This window comes from Canis aureus, chromosome 7, assembly GCF_053574225.1.
Source record: "Canis aureus isolate CA01 chromosome 7, VMU_Caureus_v.1.0, whole genome shotgun sequence".
NCBI lineage: Eukaryota > Metazoa > Chordata > Mammalia > Carnivora > Canidae > Canis > Canis aureus.
Genome location: NC_135617.1, coordinates 67,599,525 through 67,606,995, shown reverse-complemented (window position 1 = coordinate 67,606,995; position 7,471 = coordinate 67,599,525). Strand labels below are relative to the sequence as shown.

The 7,471-nt window shown below is 40.5% G+C and overlaps 2 pseudogenes; both read left to right on the top strand.

Annotated features, from left to right (window-relative positions):
- Nucleotides 1-2,208: 2,208 nt before the first annotated feature.
- Nucleotides 2,209-3,382, top strand: LOC144316732 (suppressor of cytokine signaling 5-like; annotated as a pseudogene).
- Nucleotides 3,383-4,756: 1,374 nt separating this feature from the next.
- Nucleotides 4,757-5,238, top strand: LOC144316902 (peptidyl-prolyl cis-trans isomerase A pseudogene; annotated as a pseudogene).
- Nucleotides 5,239-7,471: the final 2,233 nt, after the last annotated feature.

Sequence of the window (7,471 nt, the reverse complement as noted above, 5' to 3'; positions counted from 1 at the left end):
GTCATATAATTTTATACTTTAAAGTCTTTATTGAAAGTTGAGAATAGAGCTCCCCTACGATACAGCAATTCCACTACTAGGTATTTACCCCAAAGATACAAATGTAGTGATCCAAAGGGGTACCTGCACCCCAATGTTTATAGCAGTAATGTCCACAATAGCTATATGGAGACCCCAGATGGCCATCAACAGGTCAATAGATAAAGATACACACAAACATACATAGACACATGCACACACACTGGAATACTACTCAGCCATCAGAAAGAATGAGATCTTGCCATTTGCAATGACTTAGATGGAATTAGAGGATATTATGCTAAGGGAAATAAATCAATTAGAAAAAGACAACTATTATAAGATCTCACTCATGTAGAATTTAAGAAACAAAACAGAGGATCATGGGAAAAGGGGGGAAAAATAAAACCAGAGCAAATGAGAGAGGAAGACAAACCATAAGACACTTTTTTTTTTTTAAAGATCTTAATTATTTATTCATGAGAGAGAGAGAGAGAGAGGCAGAGACCTAGACACAGGGAGAAGCAGGCTCCCTGCGGGAGTCCAATGTGGGACTCAATCACCTGACCCCAGGATCACCACCAGAGCTGAAGGTAGATGCTCAGCCACTGAGTCACCCAGGCGCCTCCCTATAGGAGATTCTTAACTCTAGGAAACAAACTGAGGCTTGCTGGAGGGGAAAGGGGTGGGGAGATGGGGTAACTTGGTGACAGGCTTTAAGGAGGGCCTGTGATGTAATGAGCAATGGGTATTGTATGCAACTAATGAATCACTGACCTTCTTAAACCAATAATACATTATATGTTAATGAAATGAATTTAAATTAAAAAAGAAGGTATGAGACAGGAATAAAATCTCACCTGGGCAAGAAAATAACTGCAAAATATTGGAGTTGGAAATAAAGTCCAGTTGACTTATGATGAAAAAAAAAAGTCTTTATTGATCATCCTGTCATACTTCTCTAACACATAAATGTGCATTTACATTGAAATTTAATTTTTGGGATCCCTGGGTGGCTCAGAGGTTTAGTACCTGCCTTTGGCCTGGGGCGTGATCCTGGAGTCCCTGGATCGAGTCCCACATCGGGCTCCTTGCATGGAGCCTGCTTCTCCCTCTGTCTGTGTCTCTGCCCCTCTCTCTCTCTCCTGAGTAAATAAATAAAATCTTAAAACAAAACAAAAAAAAAGGGGATGCCTGGGTGACGCAGCGGTCTAGCGCCTACCTTTGGCCCAGGGCGCAATCCTGGAGACCCGGAATCGAGTCCCACGTCGGGCTCCCGGTGCATGGAGCCTGCTTCTCCCTCTGCCTGTGTCTCTGCCTCTCTCTCTCTCTCTCTCTCACTGTGTGCCTATCATTAAAAAAAAAAAAAAAAATTAAAAACGTTTCCTGAGATCATAATCTTTTAAAAACTTTCTTTTAAAAACTCTTTTAGGGACGCCTGGGTGGCTCAGCAGTTGAGCATCAGCCTTCCGCCCAGGGCGTGATCCTGGAGACCCAGGATCGAGTCCCACATCGGGCTCCCTGCATGGAGCCTGCTTCTCCCTCTGCCTATGACTCTGCCTGCCTCTCTCTCTGTGTCTCTCATGAATAAATAAATAAAATCTTTAAAAATAAATAAATAAACAAATAATCTTTAAAAAAAATAAAATAAAATCTTTTAAAAACTTTCTTACCAACAACAACAACAACAACAACAAAACACTTTCTTACCTATTACAAGTATTCTTATTGCAGGATTAATCAAAATAATGTATAGCATCATTTTTTGATACATGGAATTTTATTGCAAATGCATCTCATTAGAATGGTGGGTGATTTTTCTCCAAGAGTCCTGCATCATTCCCTTCCTTCCTTCCTTCCTTCCTTCCTTCCTTCCTTCCTTTCTTTCTTTCTTTCTTTCTTTCTTTCTTTCTTTCTTTCTTTCGTAATGGCCAAGAAAACTGGCCCATATAAAACAAGTGGATAGGAACCAAAAGGGTTTTGCTACAGTAATATAGTTCTTGGTGTTCTTTTGGAACTCCTTCCAAATAATTTGCCAAAACCCTTCAGTAATCATCACCAAAGCTTGTTTTAATCACTCATCACCTGACAATTCCTGGAGGTGTTTTTTTGTTTTTTTTTTTTTTCCTGGAGGTGTTTATTCAATTTTGTCAAAATCAAATAATGGGAAACCATCTGAATTGCAAAAAGATGTGTTACCTGGTCATTAAAGTTATTTACTTTCTAATTCAGACATCAGTATTTCATTATGTCCCTTTGTTTGAACCCCTGAAGGGAAGTCAGTCTCTGGGACAAAGGTTGCAGGATACTGTGAGTTTGTGTTTTTCCATGAGAATTTACAAGCAGTTAAAGCCCTTTTCTCCCCCTCCCCTCCTTTTTTTTAATGAAAGAAAAATACACCTGTCTGAATTAATCCTTGCAAACCGCCCTTTTCCTGCTGGCTCAGATTTAGTTCCAAAATGGCATTTGATTACATAGTATAGAGGCCCTGAGAAACCACATTCAACATTTTTTGATACACTTGATCCATATTTGGCTTCTACAGAAGATAAAGAAGATAAGCTTAGAGGGAGAAGATGACCTAGTATTGCAGATGGGGTTGACACCTCTCCCATTGCACATACATTGCAATGTACATACATTGAAGCCACTGCACAGGTTAACTTGTATTAACTAGGACCAAAGTTAGCTCATGGATTGCCTGAAATAAGCAGGGATAATTTTGCCATTTCATAAACTAATTGTGACTCAGAAGAGGACACAACCACCCTGTGTTTGCAGTCACGTAGGCAGAAGCAACATCAGGTATCTGGAGACAACTATGCCCACGGTAGCGGACTGGGAGCTTGGGAAGTCTATCCACAGATTGATTACATACACAGCCTCATGTCTGATTTGCTTCTGATTCCAGGTAATCAAGAAAACAGAAGCCTTTCTTGAAGGGAGAGCTGCAGGCACATTTTTGCTCAGGGACTCTGCCCAAGAGGACTATCTCTCCTCTGTGAGCTTCCTTTGCCACTGCAGATCCCTTCGTGCCCAAATTGAACAGTAGAACCACAAACTTTAGTTTTGATGTCCATGACCTGTGTGTATTTCACTCCTCTGCTGTAACAGGGCTTTTGGAACATTAAAAAGATCCCAGTTCTTGCATATATTTTGAACCATTGCTTACTATATCACTAGACGACTTTCCCTTTTAGTCTGCAATATATCCGCCATTCAATAATCTGCAGATGCACTGCATGTAATGGAATTGATGGGCTTCCTTTACCATCAATGGTGCAGAATTTTTAAAGAGTGTAATTAGGGCAGCCCCGGTGGCACAGAGGTTTAGCGCCGCCCGCAGCCTGGGGTGTGATCCTGGAGACCCAGGATGGAGTCCCACATCAGGCTCCCTGCATGGAGCCCGCTTCTCCCTCTGCCTGTGTCTCTGCCTTTCTCTCTCTCTCTGTATGTCTCTATGAATAAATAAATTAAAAATCTTAAAAAAAAAGAGGGTAATTATAAGGGTACCTGGGGTACCCAGTCGGCTGGGTGTCAGACTCTTGGTTTCAGCTCACATCCTGATCTCAGTCAGGGCCCTGGGATTGAACTCTCTATCAGGCTCTGCACTGAGCACAGAGTCTGCTGGGGAGTCTCTCTCCCTCTCCCTTGGCCCCACCCCTGCTTATACTGTCTCTCAAATAAATAAATAAATCTTTTTTCTTTTTAAATATCGTTATAAACAAAAAGTTAAGAGTGTGCCACTTAACAAAGAGTTAAGAGAGAACTCTCCTGTTCTCAAAGGGCATTAACTAGATCTGCTTTTATGTGCATCGGACAGTATACCTACAGCAAGCACACATGTCACCTTTAGGCTTTTTCAGGACAGTATACAAGCTTAGTGTTAGTATCTGTCAGATGTGATCTGTTGTTACTTAGATAAATGTGGTGCCTATTGAGACAGCAGAGGATAAAGCTACAGGTACAGGTGTTCAGTAAGGTTACAAAAATATTTTGCTGATTTAGCTAACAGTTTGGTTTTTAATGTCTGTGGTAATTGAGTGAGGCAACTCTGGGGCATTTGCTATGAGGAATTCTACTTCTTACTGAAGAGTGAATTATTAATATTAGATGAGTATTTCACCAGTATGCCTAATGTTTAGGGGGTTTTTTAAAAGAATTTTTCTATAAATTTCTCAAAGCAGAAATGCTTGTAGTTCTGTAAATTAAACTTAGGAAGTCCAAAAAATAATAACTATCTTCCTTTTACAAAAAAAATGCAATTTTCTGGCCCCAAGGGCATAGTAGAATTCACTTACATGTTGATATAGTTTATATTCAGTTTCTTTGTCTCTTCTGCAAAAGATACTGTTTATAAGCCAGGTCTTAAAAATAATAGTTCTAAAATTTCAGATTTATAAAGTTGGTAATAAAATTGTATTTATAGGTTAGGTATTAATAGTTTAATGGGTGCTTTAATTTAAAACAGACATTTGGGGGATCCCTGGGTGGCGCAGCGGTTTGGCGCCTGCCTTTGGCCCAGGGCGTGATCCTGGATACCCGGGATCGAATCCCACGTCGGGCTCCTGGTGCATGGAGCCTGCTTCTCCCTCTGCCTGTGTCTCTGCCTCTCTCTCTCTGTGTGTGACTATCATAAATAAATAAAAAAAAATTTAAAACAGACATTTGGAACCTTATAGACACTGCTGCCTTGGAGCCATCCACATCAACCAACCTTGATCAACCCCAAGAATCCATGGTGTTCTTTGACATTGCTGGTGAGGGTGAGCCCTTGGGTCCTGTCTCCTTTGAGCTGTTTGCAGACAAAGTTCCAAAAACAGCAGAGAACTTTCATGCCCTGAGCACTGGGGAAAAAGAGTTTTATTATAGTTTCCTGCTTTCACAGGATTATTCTAGGATTTCTATGCCAGGGTGGTGATTTCGCACACCATAATGGCACTGGCAACAAGTCCATCTATAGGGAGAAATTTGATGATGAGAATTTCATCCTGAAGCACACAGGTCCTGGCATCTTGTCCATGCCAAATGCTGGACCCAGCACAAAAGCTTTCCAGTTTTTCATCTGCACTACCAATACCAACTGGGTTGGATGGCTAGCATGTGATCTTTGGCAAGACAAAAGAGGGCAGGAATATCATCGAAGTCATGGAGCACTTTGGGTCCAGGAATGGCAAGACCAGCAAGAAGATCACCATTGCTGACTGTGGACAAATCTAATAAATTTGACTTGTGCTTTACCTAAGCTGCCAGACCATTCCTTCTGTGGCTTAAGAGAGCACCCTTTCACTCTCATCTACTTGAAATATCCTATAATCTTTGTGCTTTTAATGCAGTTTTATGGATTCCATATTTTCCTTACTCCCCTCCAAGTCTAGCTGGATTGCAGAGTTAAGTTTATAATTGTGAAATAAAAACTAAATGACAAAAAAAAAAAAAAAACTAAACTAAACAACAATCACAAGACACACAAAAATCCCAGACATTTGGGATAGCTGCTGCAATGTAATCCTGTGTGTGACTTTTGATTTTAAGATTTTATTTATTTATGAGAGAGAGAGAGACAAAGGAGCAGGGCGACAGGGGGCAGAGGGAAAGGGACAAGCAGGCAAGCCCTCCTCAGGGCTCCATCTCGGGACTTTGAGATCATGACCTGAGCCATAAATCAAGAGTAAGACATTCAACTGACTGCACCACCCAGGCACCCCCGTACATGACTTATAAGTTGACAAATGTAGTCTAATCATTGATTCCCATACTGAGCTCCTATTCCTATGTTGAGTTTGTGGACCATGAAAGAAGTGAGACTAGAGGATGCCTGAACAAGTCAGATAATAATAAGTGCAGTGGCTGCTGATGTTGAGTTTATTGTTAAACTATAATTAATAGTTTGGATAGCAGTATTTCTCTTCGCTATAAACTCTCATAGCCCAGTTACTTAAGTACAATTTATAATATTTCAGTGCAGTTAATTTTTAATAGAAAATCTGGAACCTAAATTACAGATTTAAAAGGTACTGTATGGGGATGCCTGGGTAGCTCATTGGTTGAGCGTCTGCCTTTGGCTCAAGTCATGATCCTGGGATTGAGTCCCACATCGGGCTCCCCATGGGGAGCCTGCTTCTCCCTCTGCCTGTGTCTCTGCCTCTCTCTCTGTGTCTCTCATGAATAAATAAATAAAATCTTTTTAAAAAGGTACTGTACAGCCATTGTCTGTGTAAATGAGTTTACGCAGCACCCTTTTGTCACTTAGAATAGTGTGCAATACTTCTTGAGTGAGCTATTTTGGAAGAAATATCAAATTCTAGTATTTGCTCCTTGGTATTAAGCTGAATTTACAGTTCTGTGCTAGACATTTTTCACTAAAGTGGTCAAATCCATTCTTGTGTGTTTTTGTTAATGTGCTCAAAACTACTGGTGAGTGCCCCTCAGTTTCCTAACCTGCTGCTACAAAATGTTCTTTTATATCCCTATGGCTAGTGCCAAAGCTACAAAAGAGAAAATATATATTTGTATATAACACTAACCCTTTGATTGCTAATGTGTGTTCCTACTTAATGGGACTCGTAACAGCTGGATTTTTTTTTTTTTTTTTTTTTGCTAATAAAATATGTTTGGTGTTCTTGTAAAAAACAGAAACCATCCAACCAACCAAAACTAAAATTCTTTCCTGTTGCTCCCAGCAGAGGGCAATGCAGAATCCTGCCTCATGCTTTGCCCTCAAAGCCCTGCAGCATTTTCCAACAGGGGTTTGGTGTATTTAGCATTACAGTCCTTGGGTTATATGCTGTCTCCTCCTCCCGCCTATAATTTCCTCCAGAGCAGAGAGGCATTTTTTAAAAGCCCAGACAAGCATAAGGCTCAGCAATTGGCAAGCACACAAATGTTCCCTAAGTGAAAAAAATCTGGAGACAAATTGCTAACATCACAGGTTGGCCCAGGACAACTTGCCCTGAACCTGGAGGAGCAGCCATGACCCAAGGTTTCCTAAAAAAGAGTGTCAGAGAATGGTCACAGCTTCTGTCTACTGTCTGGTAGTTCCTTGAGTTTATTAAATCTGAAGAAAGAACTCTAGAAACAAACTTGTAGGCCTGGGAGGTCCCTGTAGGGCTGGGGCCAGATGTGGGCAGCCAGCAGCACTTCCCAGATTCTTTATCAATCAACCTGAGGTCAAGAAATGCATATTAGCATGGGTTATTTTCTTCTAGATTTAATCGAAATACTCTCCCTAATTTGTTGAAGTTTTAGAAAGTTCTGTAACTATGGAGGGGAGAATCCTTGCATTACTAGGGGAAAGCCCATGCTTTCTAGTAAAGCAAAGGAAGCCTCTTGGAATGTTAACAGAGTGGAAGTACAAGGGATTTTTTTCCCTGTGTTTCTACATTTTGTAGATTTTTAAAAATTTAATTTAATTTTTAAAGATTTTATTTATTTATTCTTGAGAGACACACAG